Source organism: Peromyscus leucopus, chromosome 1 (assembly GCF_004664715.2).
Source record: "Peromyscus leucopus breed LL Stock chromosome 1, UCI_PerLeu_2.1, whole genome shotgun sequence".
Taxonomy (NCBI): Eukaryota; Metazoa; Chordata; class Mammalia; order Rodentia; family Cricetidae; genus Peromyscus; species Peromyscus leucopus.
In genome coordinates this window covers 9,389,840-9,410,517 of record NC_051063.1, presented here as the reverse complement: position 1 = coordinate 9,410,517, position 20,678 = coordinate 9,389,840, and the positions used below count along the sequence as shown (strand labels likewise).

General features: G+C 41.4%; 1 pseudogene; it reads right to left on the bottom strand.

Moving 5' to 3' along the window:
- Positions 1-890: 890 nt before the first annotated feature.
- The window catches only part of LOC114696895, a 51,609-nt pseudogene continuing 31,821 nt past the window's right edge, over positions 891-20,678 (bottom strand).

Sequence of the window (20,678 nt, the reverse complement as noted above, 5' to 3'; positions counted from 1 at the left end):
ATTTCATAAATTTTTATTAAAGACTTAGTTTTAATTATGTGCCTGTATGTGGGTGTGTGTCTGTGTGTGGGTATGTGCATGTGCTGTGTGTGGGTATGTGCCTGTGTGTGGGTATGTGTCTGTGTGTGGGTATGTGCCTGTGTGTGGGTGTGTGTCTGTGTGTGGGTGTGTGCCTGTGTGTGGGTGTGTGTCTGTGTGTGGGTGTGTGCCTGTGTGTGGGTGTGTGTCTGTGTGTGGGTGTGTGCCTGTGTGTGGATATGTGCCTGTGTGTGGGTATTTGTCTGTGTGTGGGTAGGTATGTGTCTGTGTGTGGGTATTTGTCTGTGTGTGGGTATGTGTCTGTGTGTGGGTATGTGTCTGTGTGTGGGTATGTACATGTGATTGCAGGAGCCTGTGGAGACCAGAGGCACTGGATTCCCTGGGACTGGAGTTACAGGCTGTTGTGAGCTGCCCAATGTGGATGCTTAGAAGCCAGCTCAGGTCCTCTGCAAGAGTGTTATGTGCTCTTAACCATTGGGTCATCTCTCCAGCTCCCGTTCTTCTTTTGAGACAGGCTGGGCTTAAACCTGCTCCATCCTTCCTAGTGTGAAGATTGTAGCTATGTACCACCACATTGGACTTGCTTTTTAATTTATTATTTTAAAAATAAAATTATTTTAATTACTAAAAAGCTGTTAGTTTTCAACTATTGTTAGGAATTTTGTTTCTTCTTTAATTCTTTTTTTTTTTTTTAAAATTAGAGATCTGAAGTGATTTTGCTTTTATTTCCTTCAAGTTAAGCTGATCATGAAATTTCACAGTGATTTCTGGGGTGGGGCAGAAGGAAAGTGTATTCAGAATCATCAAGGCCATGGCCTGGTTGACCTGAGAAGGAGCAAGCAGAGGGGGCCTCACTGGGGAAGCTGGAGGAGCAGCAGCGGCCCCACTGGCAGGTAGGTGATATTCTGAGAGCCTGGAGCTGGTAAGCAATGTCCTCAGCAGCTTCCAGCTTGCAGCTCAATCAGGCCATCATCTGCGTGGCCAGGGAGTTGGCAATCAGCTAGGCTGCCTTGAAGTCACCCTCAGCAGAGATGATGGCTGCCTTTTTCTGCTGCTCAGCCTTTTCCACCACAATTCTGGCCCTCTCTGCTTCCTGCTGAGCCACCTGTTTGGCTTCCACAGCTTCTGTGAACTCCTTCCGGAAGGTCAGACGTGTCAGGGGCATGTCATCCAGGATGAGCCCAGATGTTGCTGCTCTCTTTGTGAGGTCATCGCTCACCTGCCTCGAGACCAGCTCTCGCTGGGTGATCAATTCTCCAGCATCAAAGCGAGCCACTACTGACTTAAGGATCTCTGTGGTGATGGATGGCAGCACCCGCTCACCATAGTCCTCACCGATGATGGTGTAGATACGAGGAAGCTGACTGGCTACTGGCCGGAAGAGGCTGTGTAGCGTGATGTTGACGTTCTGCAAATATTTGCTACCGGTGATGGTTGGTACGTTCCATGGTTGTGAGCGGCAGTCAAAGGTAATTGGTTTCTGTAGCCAAGGGATGAGAAAGTGAGTCCCTTCCCCTACCACAATGTCCTGTACTCCAAGGAATTGGCCAAAGATGACGCCTCTGTATCCAGCATCCACATTATGTAAGGCAGAGTTCTCCTGCAACTGCTAAAGTTAGGTCGAACTTTACGATGGACTCACTTTGGCAGCCATGATTCCTTCTATTGCACCCATTCACACCTGCTTCCACTCTGACCTCCACATAAACTCACTCTTCTTTAATTCTTTTGGTTGTTTAATAATGCAAAATTCACATGGCATAAAATCATCAGTTGAAGAGGGAACAGTTTACTTGGGTCTGCTAATCCCAGCTATGCTGAAAACTGAGGCAGGATGTCTGCATAGGCTATACAATGAGTTCAATGTCCCTTAATGAGACCCGATCTCAAGGTAGACAAATAAAACAGAAGTCCCATGGTAGAGCATTTGCTTAGCATGTGTAAGACTCTAAGATTCACGTAGGAGGGGAAAAAATGCACAATTAAGTGTTTAGACTGCTCTCAAATGTTGGCAGGTATCACCTCTATCTAGATCCAAAAGATTTTATCGCTAAATAAGAAGACCCCATGCCATGAAATAGCTATTATTTCTTCCCTTCTGTGGCTACTGGCAACCACTGCTCTGTTTTATGTTCCCATGAATTTGACCTGTTCTAGATATTTGACAAGAACTGGTTCACACACAATATGACTGTTTGATTCTGGCTTTTCTTCAATTAGCGTGGTGCTTTGGTGATTCATCCATGCTGTGGTATGGCTTAGTGCTGTCTTCCTCTTCATGACTCCTACCAGTAATATTTCTCTTATTTTTCTGCTGTTATGTATATGCACACTTAGGACTTCCCCTTATTCTAAAATACCACTCTTTTGTAATATTCCTTGCTGAGTGTTGTCTTTACAGTATGTCTTTTGTAGACAGAACAAAGATTTTTATGGCTACCTAACATGTATGTGGTAGACTTTACCCCACATTGTTAAGTTTGGATGTTGAAACTGACAATATCACACATGTACCAAGAAGGTATGAAAGGGCTCATTCCTTACATAATAAGGCTTCCATAGGAAAGGAACGGTGGCTGAACCCAAGCTGGTGGAGAAATGGCTTGAGAATAAGCAACACACACACACACACACACACACACACACACACACACACACACACACACACAGAGAGAGAGAGAGAGAGAGAGAGAGAGAGAGAGAGAGAGAGAGAGAGAGAGAGAGAGAGAGAGAGAGAGATGGGGTGGGGTGGGGGAGCCTGAGTGATTGAGAAAATGTCTTTTTTTCTGTATGACTTGGATACTGCTCTAAAAACTGAGTCTCATTTGGTCTGAACTTTCCTCTAGTGGCAATTGTGTTTTTATGACCCAAGGTCAACCTCAGATGTTCTTCCTCAGTATCTTGTCCACTTTGATTTTTGAAATAATCTTTCACTGGTGTGGAACTTGCTGATTAATCTACACTGACTGACCAGCAAGCTCCAGGGATCTGCCTGACTTTGTCTCCCAGCACTGGGGTTACAAGGCTTTTATGAGTTCTGGTTCCTCATGTTTGTGGAACAAGTAGGTTAATTACTAAACTCTCTCCCCAGCTCCAAGAAGGAGTCTGGGGCTTTCTTAACAGCTTGCTTATAAATGTGGGCTGGAAAGAGGGCAAAGAATGAGGGCTTGAAAGCTGACAACAATAAAATAATTCTGTTATACTCTTTATTTTCTTTGTAATAAAACGGTGTCAGGTTCTATATCACATGAATCTAAGTTTTTAGAAATCTGGTGAAAGTTTTTCCATTTAACCATTTCATGAACTAACTTTGAATGCTAGCATTTCCTTCGGATTCTTCTAGTGAGTGTGGCTGTGGTCTGTCTGCATTACCCATCTGTTCTCAATGCTTACTTTTCCCTTTAGAGCTCTAGAATCATACTCACAGTCATTTAAACCCCCCATCCAGACAGTTGTTAGAGCTCTGCCAGCTCTGCAGCTGCTTCCGATGTTGCCTTGGCCTTTCTAGACTGGTTTTGTCTTTTAGTAAGCTTTGTAATTTTTAGTTGAAAAGTGGACCTCGGGTGTTGGGTAGTAAGAACTGAGCAATATAGGCTTCCAGTAGGGTTTTTGTTTTTCTAGTTGAGCTGACATCTTTACTGTTGCTGCTGTAATATTTGGGTCTAAAAATTATCCAAGTAGGCTTATTTGCATCTCTGTTTTTAGACTTTTTAGAAACTTTGTTTTTACTTTAAAATTGTGTGTGTGTGTGTGTGTGTGTGTGTGTGTGTGTGTGTGTGTGTGTGTAGGTGCCTGTGGAGGCCAGAAGGGAGTGTCAGTTTCTCTGGAGTTGGAATTTCAAGTGGTTATGAGTCACTCAACACGGGTTCTGGGAAACAAACTCAGATCTTTAAGAGTAGTATGCACTCTTAACTACCAAGCCATTTTCCAGCCCCCTCTCCAGAGCTCTTAATAAGGCATGAAACTTGCAGGAATGAAAAGGCCAATCCAGCCTGAACTGCTTTTGGGTGCATGTACAAGAAGGTAAAATTGCGTTGACAAAAATCCCCTATTTCCATCTTATGCATATGCATAATTGGGTGCATATATGACTAAAGTAATATGTATTGTGGAAGCAGACAAATGCAATACGTTAATGACTGTACTGACCTAATCTATCAATCAAAACAGGGAACCACCCTCGCTATGCACCCTGGTAGCCAACTCCTCTTGTAGACCATGAGAAGAAGCCCTGAACAGTAATCAGGGCTCTTGAGTGTCTTCACTTTCATGACCTGCTGCTCTTCCAGCATGTTTTTTTCTTTTCTTTTCTTTCTTTCTTTTTTCCTTTTTTCTTTTTCTTTTTCTTTTTTTTTTTTTTTTTTGAGAGACAAAGTTGCTCTGTGTAACAGCTCTAGCTGTCCTGGACCTAGCTTTGCAGACCAGGCTGGCCTCGAACTCACAGTGATCCGCCTGCCTCTACTGGGATTAAAGGCATGCCTGCCCGGCTTTGCCAACAAGTTCTGACCTCTTCCATTGCTCTACTTTAAGTAGTTTCCTTGATGCTTTTGTAAGTCTGTGTGAGACTTATTCTACTTCCTTTAATACAAGGCCATGAACCTGGAAACACTCAACCAGACCTGACCACCAGTAAACAGTAGGTATGGGATGGGAAGTAATTTATGATCCTTTTGGTTTTAATTTTTTAGTGAGCCAGGCTTAGATATTTTTTTATCTTGCATATTGAAGACTAATGGGGTTATTTCCCTTCCACAGACCAGTCAAAGCTGGATAATACCTCAGCTGGTTAGATTCTGAGAAAGTAGATTCTGCCCAGGGCAAGCCTTGCTATAGAATCTCTTGGTGTCATTTCAGAATGATGATTTTTTTTTCCTCCCATGGCAGAGGCACAGGGGATTTCCTTCAGAGGTCTACAGTGAGACCCTGGTAGCCTTCTTGGAGTAAAATTCATGTGAGTTAATTCTCAAGTGTGTTAGCCTTGAGCCTCCAGTGATTTGTCCACTGTAGAGTGCCTCCCCTGCCCCCGAGTTAGTGGCGCATGCTATGAGTCTCTGCTGTGGTTTACACACTCCTCACCCTAGGTATTCTGACAGCAGGTTGTTCATGACCCTAGTTCTCACGTCTAAGGAGAGTTGTTGGTTTTACTTTTTACCCCGTCATGAGGATAGGTGTGGTGATGATGTTTGATGTTGGTGGACATGGGGTTTGGTGGGCATCTCCAGAAGGGCAGAGGGGTTCTGAGTTCTTATGTCCCAGAACAAGGTACTGGACAGAGACATGGATAGCTACTGAGGAAAGGACACTCTTAGATGAAGAAACACTTCCAAGCAAAAGGGAGGGCAGGACAGAAAAAAGTTTAGCGTCTCAGTGTCCCACTGTACAGAGGAATGATGGACTTAATGTCCCATAGTTCAGGCTTTTTGGGTCATTTCCACTGTTTGTCATGTCTTCTTTCCCTCTGAATACTGTTAAGTTCTCTTCCCCCCACCCAAATTTCATGTAGCCCAGGTTGGCCTAGAACACTATGGTAGGTAAGGATGAACTTGAATGTCAGATGTTCCTTCCTCTCTCTTCCAGGTGCTGGGATTTCAGGCATCTTTCACTATGCCTGCTTTAAGATTTTATTTTAAACCTTTGGTTTAAAATAGTTTATAAAATTTCTAGATAAGGTTGGGTTTTTCTTTTTTCTTTTTCTTTCTTTCTCTCTTTCTTCTTTCTTTCTTCCTTCCTTCCTTCCTTCCTTCTTCCTTCTTCTTCTTTCTTTCTTTCTTTCTTTCTTTCTTTTTTTTTCTTTCTTTTTTTTTTTTTTTTTTTTTTCTTTCTTTTTCTTCTTTCTTTCTTTCTTTCTTTTTTTTTTTTTTAGTTTTTGAGACAGGGTTTCTCTGTGTAGTTTTGGTGCCTGTCCTGGATCTTGCTCTGCCTCCTGAGTGCTGGGATTAAAGGTGTATGCCACCGCCACCCGGCATGATTGATTTTCTATTCATTTGTTCTATTGGGATTCAACAAACTTCTTCTTCTTCTTTTTTTTTTTTTGACTTATTTATTTTTATCTTATGTGCACTGGTGTTTTGCCTGCACGCATGTCTCTGAGGGTGTCAGATCCCCTGGAGCTGGAGTTACAGGCAGTTGTGAGCTGCCATGTGGGTGCTGGGAATCGAACCCAGGTCCACCGGGAAAGCAGTCAGTGACCTTAACCCCTGAACCATCTCTCCAGCCCTGGAATTCAACAAACTTCTAAAGAAGAAAGTAATTTTCATTATTATTTTTACTATATTTGGGAATTTAAAAAATAATTATTTCTTCATATTTTTCCTTTTTCCTTTTGGGCCTCCAAATACATGCACAGGCAGTTGCTAGTGTCGTTCAAGCCACTGAGGAACACTTACTATTATTTTTTGTCTTATTTCTATCTGTTCTTCATACCGAACCCTGATTTGATTAATATTGTTTGTTAGCCCCCTCATTTTGGTTGAACAAGACGATTTCCAGCATTAATGTAATTTGGTTTCCAGCACTAAAATGACTTGTTTCTCTAGACCTTGCCCTCCTGCACCTATCCACCTGGCATGCTCTAACTCAACACTGTCTGGTTACTCCTAGCACCACCAACTGGAGACCGAAAGGGAAACTTGCCAATTCCCCTTCTCACGCTTTCCCTGTTACTGTCCCAGCCTGTGAGTGGACATTGAGATTTCTGGGTTCTTGAACTAGAGATCTCCCCTCCACGGGTCTTTCCTGGAGTGACACTTACAGTGCTGTAAGAGTCACTTGTACCCGTCGGTCTTTTCTCCCCCCCAACCTCACTCTTTAAAGGTCCCTTCTGTTCCTGCCCCCCATATTCCATTTCTCTGCTGGTATTCCTTATCTGTGTAGTCATTCTGACATGTTCTCTTGAAGTCCTTGAAAACGTTTGAAACAGCTCTTTCAGAATCATCTTTCCTAATTCCAATCATCTCAGGGTAATTCGTTTTTGTATCTAATGTGACATTTTTCTGTTTCTTTGAATATTTCCTTGTTCTTTGTTATATACTAGACATTTTGGATGAGACATCGCAAAATCTCTTTATCTTCTGAGGAAGAGCATTAGGTTTGTTTTTCAATGTAGTTCAGTTATTGGCTGACCTGCTTGAACTCAGGGTGGCCTGGTGCTTTATTAAGGTGTGTCTGTTGGCTTTGCCCTCAGAATTGCTAGAGTATCTTTAATTCAGAGACACACTTAACCCTGAAATATCCACTTCTGGAGTGTCAATGAAAACCTGATTTATCAAAGCCCTTAAACATGAAGATGGTGAGTGTCACAGCATGGTCTCCTGCAGCAGGAGTACCCTAGATGTTTCTGCTTGGCTTTGTTGTTGCTATTGTTCATTGGTTTGGGGTTTGTTTGGGGGCCTTCTACTGGGTCCTTTGAAGCCTTCTTTTGAAAACACAATATATAAGCTAAATTAAAGATGTGAGAGGAGTTTTCATGTACGCTTGGGGCTTCTTCCTATAGCTTCTCCTTTAGACTTCCCGTCTTTTCTTTCTTCCAGTGGTAAGGATGGAACCCAGGGCCCTGCTCCAACTAGGCACATGCTGTAGATCTCCTTTCTTAATGTCCCACCATTTTGAGGGCCTTGAATTCCTTTCCCATGTGCTTGAACTACCGAGAGTGCAGTTCAGTTCAGGACAGCATGTTGCATGCAGTAGTAGAGACAGGGGGATTGTGAGTTCTGGGTGGGTTTTAACTATTGGACATTCTCAAAACAACAAGAACAGAAAGGTGACAGGGCTGTCATAGTTGCCAGGATCTCTAGGCTGGTGTTTCCAGGTTCTTGGCCTCTTATTAAAGGATGAAGTAAAAGCTTGCACAAATTGTATAGGAGCCAGGAAACCAACCCAGAGTGACGGAACAGGCCAGAATACACTACAAGAAAGTAGCCACACAGTAAAGATACTCAAAGGCTTCAGGTCAATGCCTGGGCTTCTTTTATGGGGCTTAAAGGAAGGGGGGCTGGTTATGAAAGGTAAGGAGGCACAGTTTGGGTGGATCTCTTGCTGTGGATATCACTCTATGTAAATAAAACACTGATGGCCAATGACCAGGCAGGAGGTAGGTGGGACAAGGAGAGAGGAGAATTCTGGGAAGCGGAAGGCTGGGGGAGAGACACTGCAGCCACCGCCAGGAGAAGAGCATGTAGAGACGCCGGTAAGCCACCAGCCACGTGGCAAGGTATAGATTTATAAAAATGGGTTAATTTAAGATAAAAGAACAGTTAGCGAGAAGCCTGCCATGGCCATACAGTTTATAAGTGATATAAGCGTCTGAGTGATTATTTTATAAGTGGATTGTGGGGCTGCGGGGCTTGGGGAACCTGGAGAGAAGCCCTCCAGCTACAAATGGCGCCCAACGGCTCGAGTTTCCACCTTAAACCTGAGAATATTTAATAACCAATTATAAACAGAGCCAAAACCAGGTTCCTGCTTCTTGTCTCATATGAGCAGCTAGACGCCGCCAAACGCAGGTTTGAACACTGGCGGGTTCCTGGCGAGTGCGTTTGACCGGCAGTATGGCGGGAATGAGGGGTCTGCCAGAGGCACATTATGCTGTGTAGTAGATTTAGTCTTTACTAGTATTTTTTTTAAAAAAAGGTTTCTGGGCTACATGCTGCTTTGATAAAAGCTTAGACCCACTATTTCTGAGACTTGATGACTCCCAGAGCTGGCGGAAAACGTACCACTGCCATGTTGGGAAGCTGAAGTGGGCGGAGCCAGCAGCCACAGCGCCGTTTCAGGCTTACAATGGTACAGTTTAAAGCAATAGGCTCAAGGCTCAAGGTAATATAAAACATAAGCCACATAAAGATGGCTACCACACAGAGAATCTGGATTATGTTCTCTTTGATATTCATAACTAAAGAAAAAACATTTGATTACAAAACCTGTTGAGTTATGCCAAAATGTATATTTTAAAGGTACCTTGACTTCAAAATTTGGATATAAGGATATGTTACTTTGGAAAAGAGGTTCTGCTTTTGTTTCCACAGAAAGCCAGAGGCTGTGGACTTGTTCCAGATTAAGATACATCAGGTTTCACCAGCCAAGACCCCCTGAAAGGTCTCCGATGACACCATGGCCCAGATGATCCAACATCCAGACCGGTTTCAAGGCAACTGGTTCACACAATACAGCCTCACGGACTACCCCATAGGTCTAAAATTTTCTTTGTATCCCCATAAGATACAGCGCCCCCCTCCAGCAGGAAGTAGTAAGAGATGCTACGCCCAAATTCCCAAATATACCAAGCTGGCTTTAGAGGTGGAATTGGCTCACTCCCCCTCTAAACCCAGACATATTGCTTTAAAAAAAAATGGTTAAAAGATTCTTGTGTCCCAAATCAGAAGAGCCCTCTGGTGTGGGACAGAGAAAAACCAATATTTTTATTTAAAACAGGTTGATTATAAATGTGATCTCTTTCTAAAAAAGAAAAGGGGATATAATATAGATATATAGGAGGATATGGAGATGATAAGATAAAAGGGTAGATTAATGAACCTACTTTTAAAGAACAACTTGTTTAAAATGTTTTACATTGGTATAGATTTTAGTTTATGTTTAAAATGTTTTACATTGGTAAAAATTTTAGTTTATTAATACAAACTTGAAGTTAATTTTGTTATACTGTATATATATATTTCTATTCTTGTTTGAGGTATTGTGTTTAACTCATTTAAAATTGTAATGGATGATTAAAAATAGATTAATAATCAGTCATCTATGATAATCATATTTGTAGCCATGTTAGTTAAGTCTTCTAGGTATACATAGATATATTTCAGATAGATAGGTAATCTTCAAAACACTTCATAGACCTAATGAATATGGCATTTAAATAACTTAGAATTCTGTTGACGTGAGACACAATTGCTCCTGGCTGCACCAATTGATCCCGAGAGAATGTTGGGCTTCTAAGACATTTCCATTTGGAAGTTTGTCTTCTTGGCACGAAATGGCCTACTGGGCAAAGAACTGCCCTTGTCTTGATGGCTGACAGTACAAATGCAATGCTCTCCTTTCTGGACAAGCGGGACACAAGGAAAGCGACCACTGTACTCTGCCAAGACAGGGTAAGATGGTCTCTCAGAATTCCTGCTTCTGAAAATGGTCTGTCAGATACTCTAGGCCTGTAGCCAATTTGAATGCACCAACAATGCTGAGAAACATCAGGTGACTGTCCAGGCTGCCAGCTGTCTTGGTCTACTCTTGCAAGATTCCCGAAGTTGCTTGCATCCGTCTACCATTTCTCAGGTACCATTATGTTCCTTCTCATGTCTTTGATGTGGTTGAAAACTAGATAGTTGTAATTTCCTCAGTTATGATAAAAGATAAGTTAGATATAAAACCTTAAACTCACAAATATAAGATAGATAGGACATCTTCTTTAATATTGTAACTATAATTCTTGCTCGGTAATTGTTTTGTTATATGTAATTTTACCATGTTAAAGTTAAAACCTTCCTTTTTAAAAAAAGAAGAAAGGGGAAGTGCTGTGGATATCACTCTATGTAAATAAAACACTGATGGCCAATGACCAGGCAGGAGGTAGGTGGGACAAGGAGAGAGGAGAATTCTGGGAAGTGGAAGGCTGAGGAGAGAGACTGCAGCCACCGCGAGGAGAAGAGCATGTAGAGACGCTGGTAAGCCACCAGCCACGTGGCAAGCTATAGATTTATAAAAATGGGTTAATTTAAGATAAAAGAACAGTTAGCGAGAAGCCTGCCATGGCCATACAGTTTATAAGTGATATAAGCGTCTGAGTGATTATTTTATAAGTGGATTGTGGGGCTGCGGGGCTTGGGGAACCTGGAGAGAAGCCCTCCAGCTACAATCTCTATTTTAAGTGATTGGATTATGTAATTTTCTACAGCATATGCTGATTCCCATCGTGAATCTGATTTTAATCATGCATGCCCAATTATGCATTGGTGTGAGGTAGTGAATAGGGAATTCTCCCACAAGTTTACTTTGAGGACACAGTTGCCCTCACTGTGAAGGCACCCAAACCTAGTTTAGGCCAGACTGGTTTTTTTGGTCTTGTGCTTGGATATAATGAGAATATGATTGAATAAAATCTATCCAACTGTGATAGATTTCAAGGGGAGGAGAAACCCATTCCATCCTCAGAAATGAGTGTGCAGTAACCGGATGCGGACAGGAGGGCTAAGGTCACTAGGTGCTTTTTTTTTCCCCCCCCAGAGACAGGTGTGTGTATGTGGTACGTTCAGGTAAAGGAGCTGGCAGGGAAGCTACATTATTAGATGAGGGCTGTGTGTAGCCCATACCAAGAGGAGTCCCACATCACTGAGCTATTCCCTCACTTGCCTGACTCAGTGCTCCGGGAAGCCTAGTTGTAGAGCATCTCTCAGACTTGGGACTTTTCTTAGACAAAAGCTACAAACCCGAGCTTCCCTGCCTCAGCTCTCTTTTTTTCACCCAGTTATTCTCTCATGCCTCCAAATAGCTTTATCTTAAATTTTTAGTTTTTTAAAATGTGGTTTAATTCTTAGTGTGGGAAGTTTATACTGCTCTAACTACTCCATCATCAGACACGCAACCTTTTTGTGTTTGTTTCCTAGTAGTAGGGCTGGCTAGTGATGAGGTTTTTGCCAGGAGAAAAATTGGTTTGACTGTGTGTGTGCTGGAGTAGGCAAGGCCTTAAAGGCCAGACAATGGCTATTTTACACGAGGAAGCACGCAATAAGGAAAGGGTCATGTCTGACTTATAGATAGCTTTTGTTTTTAAATATTAGAATGATGCTGACATTTATTATAATTCATGGAGAGACTTGACATGTATTTAAATGAATTGGCATGGTATTTCCATCATTTACATGAAGCAAATGTCAGAACAGAAGTAAGAGCCTCAATTTATCCTTGTAATTATACGTCCTTCCTCCCCCGCCCCTTACTGCTTTCTCTCTCACCCTTCTCCTCCTTCCTCCCTTGTCTTTCTCCCTGACTCCCAGCTTCTTCTTCTTTTTAAAGAGCTGAAGAAAATTGTCTTACATTTAATGTAAAATGGAGAGAAACTAGATACTCAAATCAGGGTTATCATTTTCCAAAAGTGCGACATAACAATAAAAAAAAACATATAGAGGATTCCACAATTATATTGGGTAGTTCTATGAAAAACCTTGGAAAGGGGTTTTGGTTGAGGCTTGATGTGAAATTGTATTATATCATGGTGTAAACTGTGAAAAAGTTTTACTTGGGGCAAAAACTAGAGAGAATAATCTAAAATGTTAATGACTATTTCACAACAGGGCTATGAAGAGTCAGTTGCAATAAATTTTTTCAAAATAAAGGGGATTAGACTCTGTTAGACTTCTTTCTAGGGCAACTTCAATAGGGACAGACAGACGATACTCTATGTCTTCCTCTTGGGCACCAAAGATTTGGACTCTACAGTCTGTGACATTTACGTGCTTATACTTGCTAGTGTAGACATAAGCTATGCTAGAAAGCATTTACTTAGGAACAACAGCACTTCATCATCCATTTTAAATGGCAAAACTAGTAGCACAAAGGATGGAAATTAAAAAAAAACTTTGAAAGAGATTCATACTGTATGTAAGCTAAAATGTGAAAGCCTTGTTCAGCACAGAAATGTGCTTATTGGGACTCAAAGTTTTTGTTATTCTGCCTATCTGCAAATAACTGGGAGATGTGTTTCCACAAGTACTGATTTGGGGGTGACACATAAGTTATGGCAAGTGGGAATGTATGGACTCTGCAAGTGAAGCCAACTGTAGTTGCAGTTAATGGCTTAGAGACTGTGCATTCAAGCATGTACCTGATTATGTGTTCTGTGTTCTGTTAGAGCAGAGGTTCTGAACCTGTGGATCAAGACCCCTTTGGCAAACCTCTATCTCCAAACAAAATATTCACATTATGGTTCATAACAGTAGCAAAATTACAGTTATGAAGTAGCAACAAAATAATTTTGTGGTTGGGGGTCACCACAACATGAGGAACTGTATTAGAGGGTCGCAGCATTAGGAAGGCTGAGAACCACTGGGTTAGAGGATCGAAGTAGACAGAAGTGAGCATTTGTCAACCATCTACCCAACGCCATATATCACGGTAGACACTTGTCCATAGTTTCTTTCCTTTTTACATAATTCTTGAAGTTTTTATTAAAAAAAGAAACTCAGAATGGGTATATAATGGACCAAATTTACATAGCCAGCATGATGGAGCTCAAGCCCAGCTCTGTAGAACGGCGACCTTGGGATGGATGCTCAGGTTGTTCCCATCTCTTTCCTTGCTAAGCTTTTGGTTAGATGGAGAATGGAGGGACAGAGAAGGAAACATGAAATTAAAATGAGTTGTTAGGATCTGTGGTTGTGAGTGCTTTCAGAGGGAAGCTAAGGTGAGGCAGGCTCTGGTGCAGTGTGAAAAAGAGTTAGCCTTTTGTCTGAGGGACTATCATCAGGAGTGGCTGAAAAGGGAGGAAACAACAGCTTGTGTCCTGACTTCCTGCGGCAGCCCAAGGATGGATGACTAAGGCCTTTCTTTGCAAATTTCATTTGTAAAAATACTGTTTTTATATTTTTTTCAATTTTATATATACACATAGTGTCTTTTGATCACATGCATCCCCGATGCCTCCCCTAACTTCCCTTGGTTTCACCTCCACAAACTTCATGTCCTATTTTTTTTTTAACCTACTTAGTTTAATCTGTGCTGCCCATAAACTCACAGGTGTTAGAGTACGCACTGGAGCAAGGTCAACCTACCAAGGGCCATGGCCTTAGAGAAAACTGAATCTTCCTTCCCCAGAAGCTATCACTTGCTGCCAATTGCTTCTCTGTTGGGGGTGGGGCCCTTGAGTGAGCCCTCCTTGCTGGAATGTTGACTGGCTTCATCTTGTGCAGACAGCCACAGTTGCTGGCTGTTCATGAGCACAGCTGTCCTGTCATGCCAGGAAGATACTGTTTTGTCCCACTATTCCCCAATCTCCTTTACAATCTCCTCCTTTTCCAAGATGGCCCTGGAACCTCAAGGCTGTTTCTTTTTTTTTTTTTTTTATTTTAAATTTTTTTTTTTTACTTTAATATATGTGTACCATATTAATATCATTTCGTCCTTCTTATTGCCCCTTCCACATTCCTGCAGCTCTCTCTCAAATTAATGGAATCTTCTTTTTAATTATTATTACCTATATTAAAATAAATATATCTATAAATCTGGGTTTGGGGGTTTAGCTAAGTGGTAGAGCACTTGCCTAGCAAGCACAAGGCCCTGGGTTTGGTCCTCTGGCTGTTACAATCTTTCCACCCTTGCTTCTGCAATGTTCCCGGAGCCTTAGGGTTTTGTTATAGATTTATTGATTAGGGCTGGGCACCCCGAGGTCAGTTGTTCCCTGCATTTTGGTCAGCTGTGGCTTTCTGTAATGCTCCTTATCTGCTGCAAAAGGAAGCTTCTTAGATAAGGGGTCAGAGCTGCACTTACTGTGGCAATAGGGATACATGTTTAGAATGCACTTAGAGATTATACTGGCTTGGGAAAGTGGAAGTAATAGGTTCTCCTCCCGGTTTCATGACCTCACCAGGCACGGGGAGTCGGCTTGGTTGACACTCTCAGACATGAATTCCCTCATATTGAGTGGGCGTGCAGTCCAGTTAGACAGCAGTTGGTTACTGCTCATGGAGAAGGGCCACTATTGCACCCTTAGGATTATCCAAGGCCATGTCTTTAAGGAGCTATGGAATAAGCTCATGCTATTTCTCCTGGGGGCGCCACACCCCTCTGAGTCCTTATTCTTTCTGAAGTTCCATGCAATGTTCAAGCCCACTGTCAATACAGGTCTGCAAAAAGATGGCTGTTTGCCCATTCCGTGTTTCTATGAATGTGAGTCTTAGATAAGACTAAATCAGAAGGTTGCTAACAGGCATTACATTTTTTTTTTTTTTTTTTTGGTGTGTGGCCTTTATGATATAGTGTCAAACACAGAGCAGATTCTGCACTCATAAAACCAAGGTTGACTGCTTTAGTTTCCTGGTAGAGGTTTTGTGAATGTGAAATAGGTCTGGTTTGAAAGTTTATATCACAGATTCTCAAAAATGAGGCCATTATCTTTTTTGCCACCTCCCGTTAGACTGTTGCCTTCAGCACTCCCAAATGTGTGTGGATGTTTTTTCTGTCTCTCCACCTTCTTTCATTGCTGGCATCTATTGTGTCTCCCTGAAGCATAAAGTCCCCTTGTCATCTGGTTCTGTCCTTGAACTGAACAAAATCCTCACAAGCAGGCCATGGGTTGAGTCACTCGCCTCTGTCTCCAGAGGAGTTGATCTCCCCTGACAAGGTTTTATCTGGTTCTGGTGGCACAGTTCGTGACAGCCCAAGCATGTAGCAGCATGTGACCTGGCTCCTTGCTGAAAACCGTGTAGTCGTCAGAACTGTCACACAGTCAGAACAAGTTAATTCTATGCCAGCCGAAGGGCAAGCAGCAATAATACAGGGCCTCTGGAGAGGGTGCTCTCTGGCAGTGTCTGTAGCCACCCAGCTGCTCTACTCGGTGGCGGAGTTGACAGGCAGCATGGGGTTCCAGGAACCTATGAAAAAGGCTTGGCAATTTTCTGTCAGATGGGTGGTGCTACGCGTCCTGTTAGCTGTAATCTGGGAACAGCTATTTCAGCAGGGGCCATTTTTAGCTTAAAGAAAACCTGTCTCTTCATGGTAGAGACAGAAAACTGCTCTTGACCCTTCCCTGCTCTTGGTTCTTGTTTTTCTCTCCATAGCTAATGAGAATGATTATTGGTTAGATGCATATTTGTGGGTTTCCCTGGAGACAGAGGCTGACGAGCTGTTGGTCTCATTAAAGAGTATTTTTGCGCTGTGTTCTTAAAGAAGCCCTCAGTTTCTGATACAAAGAGAGATGTCCTAAAAGAAGTTCACAGTACGACTAGGAAGCAGCTAAGAAAAGCAACACAAATGCTGGGCTGATTTTCTAGAAAGTCTGGCAGTCATGTTAAATAAGATTTAATGAATTATATGTGCTGTTCTCTAATGGCCAGGCCTTTGTTATGTTCTTTGCAGGTCAAAACTTGAGTATCCTTTAACACTTAGAAGAAAAGCTCCCTCTCAAATGAAGCATTCCCTACCTCCGCCAGGAGGAGATCTGAGCTTTGAAATATATTTCTGAATACTTTTGGTGTAAATATTGGACAATATGTGAATATGACCCCTTATATTTTTACCTTTTTCAATATGCTGTGACCGAGGTTAAGAGCCATGTCTTGTTGGTCATTTTATCTGCAATACCTTGGAGATGTCTATCACGAGCAGATGCTAAGTGGGTGAAGTCTGCATGAAGGATCTTTGCTGATGAGATGTGGCGTGAGAAAAAAAGTTGCAAGCAGATGAAGAGTGGAACTTAATCAGGAGGATGAAAAACGATTAATATTTGCAATCAAATGTAGGAATGTGGTATCATGAACCCCTAAGAATACTATCAAGATGGAGGCCAGGCATTTGAGAAGTGTTATAGTCAATTTAAAAATTAGAAGGACATTTACAAGCTGTGCTTACCGCAGTGGTTGGGACAGATGGTGTGAGGTCAACACATGGCATGGAGCTTGCATGCTGCTCTGTGTTCTCTGCCTGGGATCATGCTCTACAGAGACCTACACAGCGGAGAGGAAATATAAAATTAGAGGAGAGAATGTGGCCACTTTCAGTAGATTTAAGTCTCTGGGACCAAGATCCACATAGTATAAGGTTTTGAAATTGATGCTTGAGTGTGGACCCAGCTGGAAGAAAAGGGATAGTCTATTGAGAATGCCATATCTTCTGAATTTTAACTATATGTTCTCCATTTTCTTCTGCTGTATTGTTGACTGTTTCCCATGCTATTGAATGACCAAGGTCTTTTGTTTCTAGAGTGGCCTCTTCCTATGCATTCTCTATATAAAAGCCAAGGTGATGAGAATCTAGTCTTGTTACTCCATTATCAAACCAATGCAACTACATCCTCTCACATATGACATCTAAAGGAGGGTTGGAAGACAAAGGAGGGTAAGGGAAGATATGAATGAAATATATAAAAATGTCATTGTATTGGCCAGAGAGCTCTAAAGTAATACAAACACACACACACACACACACACACACACACACACACACACACACACACACTTTTTTTAATGGAGATTTATTAGGATGGATTACAGGATATGTTCCTGATAGTCAAACAATGACTGTTTCCAGATATAAAAATGACAAAAGGTAGACTACTGAATCTATTATGAAAAGAAAAAAGAGAAAATATGGATATGATAAGATAAAAAGGGAGATTATGGAATCTACTTTTAAAAAGGAACTACTTGTTTTAAATAAGATAAGTAATGAAAATTTTTTGGTCTGAGTTTATCAGATGTTACTGGACTGGACATTGTTAATATATATAATGGAGTTTTTAGCTGAATCTGTCAAATGTTAATGGACTAGACATTGTTAATGTAATCTTGACTGTATATTGCATATACTTATTGAAGATAGTTTTTCTTGTATTAGTTATAAGCTTTCTTTAATTTTAGACAAAAAGAGAGGAGATGTGGTGGTATTGTGTTCCCAAAATATTGTGTACTCTAATAAATTTATCTGGGGTCAGAGAACAGACAGCCACTAGATACAAAGGCTAGAAAATGGTGGCACTCACACCTTTAATCCTAGCATTCCAGAGATAGAAATCCCTCTGGATCTCTGTGAGTTCAAGGCCACATTGGAAATAGCCAAGCATGGTGACACACACCTTTAATCCCAGAAAGCCAGCCTTTAATCCCAGGGAGTGGTGGTAGAAAACAGAAAGATATATAAGGCGTGAGGACCAGAAACTAGAAGCATTTGGCTGGTTAAGCATGTGGCTGGTTAAGCATTCAGGCTTTTGAGCAGTAGTTCAGCTGAGACCCATTCCGGATGAGGACTCAGAGGCCTCCAGTCTGAGGAGACAAGACCAGCTGAGGATCCGGCGAGGTGAGATAGCTGTGGTTTGTTCTGTCTCTCTGATCTATCAGCATGGACCCCAACAACTCGCCACAGGTTTAATTTTATTAATAAGAACTTTTAAGATTCATGCAACAGTTTCCCATTACAGAGGCTGAGAATCTGGTAGTTGCTGAGACATCCAACCTTCTGTTTTGAGGCCCATCTTGTGGCCTGGCTGATACCCACTTTTCCTGGCCTTGTCTGCAGGCTTTATTCTAGAAAATCTCCTGTGATGACTGTATTTGCCTATCAGCCTGATTGACTGCTTCTAACGTGGCTTTCTGACCCACACCACATTTGTCCATCATCACAAATCATTATATTTTAATCTATTTGTTTGTCTAGAATCTCAGATAAGAATGGAAGAGAACCATGTTTATCTTTTTTTTTTTAATGCACCCAGTGAGGGGTTTCATGTGGAAGTTTTTTTTTTTTTTTTTTTTTTTTTAAATGTACGATGATACTTTGCTTGTATTCACAGCCCTGCCAGTCCCTATTTCTGTCCCCAGCACACATGGATTGTCTCTTGGACTGGCTTTACTCACTACCTGTAGCTCTTGATGTACCACAGTTCTGGTGATTTTAATATCCTGAGGTCTCCAACATACTATAGATCTCACCTTCACAGTTCCACACAACAGTGTCTTAGGGTCTCCTTATAGGGAATCTGGTCCTACCTCACTTTCTCTGGTGTCACCCTCTATTAGTGACCCCCTACAACCTGGCATTTTCATACTTACAAAACCAGGACCTGCATGATATCACCAAGCTCTGCTGTCAGTTTGGAATGGAGCTTGCCTACCCTGGACCACAGCTTCATTACGTCTATGTTATGACCCTAAGAAATATTTTCCTTCCTTCCTTCCTTCCTTCCTTCCTTCCTTCCTTCCTTCCTTCCTTCCTTCCTTCCTTCCTTCCTTCCTTCCTTCCTTCCTTCCTTCCTTCCTTCTCTTTCTTTCTTTTTAAATGTAGTTGCTTTTGAAAAGTAGGGAACCCTCTGAGCTTAGTTTTTTTTTTCTTTAAATGAATTTGGATTTTTGCTAGAGGTATCCTCCAATGGTTTGGGCTTTTCTTTCATGATATCTTTCCTATTGTCCCAACATATCACAGGGGTTTTCTCTTTAGAGGTGTTGATAACTTTAATAACTATGGCTGCTTTCTCAGCATTAACCTGAATGATACCCTGTTTTTAAATTTCCTCTGCCAAACAAATTAGTCTGTTACTTTTGAATCAACTTCACTCAGCTTTTTGGGACACTGGCAGAATGAAGCTAGATTCTTGATCAAAATATTACATAATATCCATTTTCAACGTCAGATAACATGTCTATATTCTGCTCAGACAGACAAACTCAGACAAGATTTCTACCCTTCTCACTATTGTACAGGTCTGACTAAAAAATTCCTTCACTGTCTACTGATATTCTACAGATCAAGTTTTAGAGTATAGTTCTGTGATTTTGATCTGGGTTCTTAGTGTATGGTTTAGTGAGGACCTTTTTCCCCTAGGGCTTTCAAGCCCATGAACAAATATATATATATGTTATATACATAATATATGTAATATATAAGATGTAAAATATATTACACATACATGTAACATGTATAGTGTAAAAAATAATATATAATTATATACAACACATAATATATAAATATATGTGCAATATGTAATATATCATATTACATGCGCATCAGGAGACATCTGGAAATCTCTACTAGAACAGTGGCAAGAAGTCATGTGTATGTGTGTGTGTGTGTGTATGTGTGTGTGTAATATATATGTGTGTAATATAGGTGTGTGATATTTTATATATAGCATATATATGGCATATATATGGTGCAAGTGCTACATGCAGAGTTTGTTTCTATTTCTCTTTTGCTGCTCTTAAAAAATTCTTTTTTCACTGAAAGCACAATGCAGGTTTCCTAAGGCTCTGTGCCTTGCACTTACAATCCCTCTCACTCCTCATAGATAATTCCTCTGGGATAGATTTGGGTCTTTTTCTCCTGCTCTGCTCCCCATAGTGTTCCACTTTATTTTGCTATTAAAAGTGGAGATTTTCTGTCACTTGCCTCTTGTGATAGCTGTCATCCAGCTATCTCAGTTGTTTCCTTGATATCCTAGTTGTCCATGCCTCTGTATCTCTGCCACCTACACAAGAGAACTGTGTTTATCTCACACTCCATTCTTTAGCAAAGTGTCACACACAGAAGGGAGGCACTTTACTTATTTTTTCCTTCATAATCTTTTTAGGTTAGAATGAAATAAATGGATTTCATCATGGCACTTCCATATATATGCCACTATGCTTTGTTCTCAATCACTCCCTTTTCCTGTTGCCCTCCCCTGTACCTCAGCCCCTGCAGATGACTCCTGTCTTTCCAATTAGCCTCCTTTGCTATCTTCCTACTACATGTATTCTATAACATCCTACATTCCATCTCCCCTGTGATCTTTGTCTTACCTATCAGGCTCCTATATCCATATTCATGACCTACAAATAAAAGCACACACATTCACACACACACACACACACACACACACACACACACACACACACACATGCCTGTTCAAATTTAGGTTCCTCATATGAGTGAAAATATGGTACTTGTTT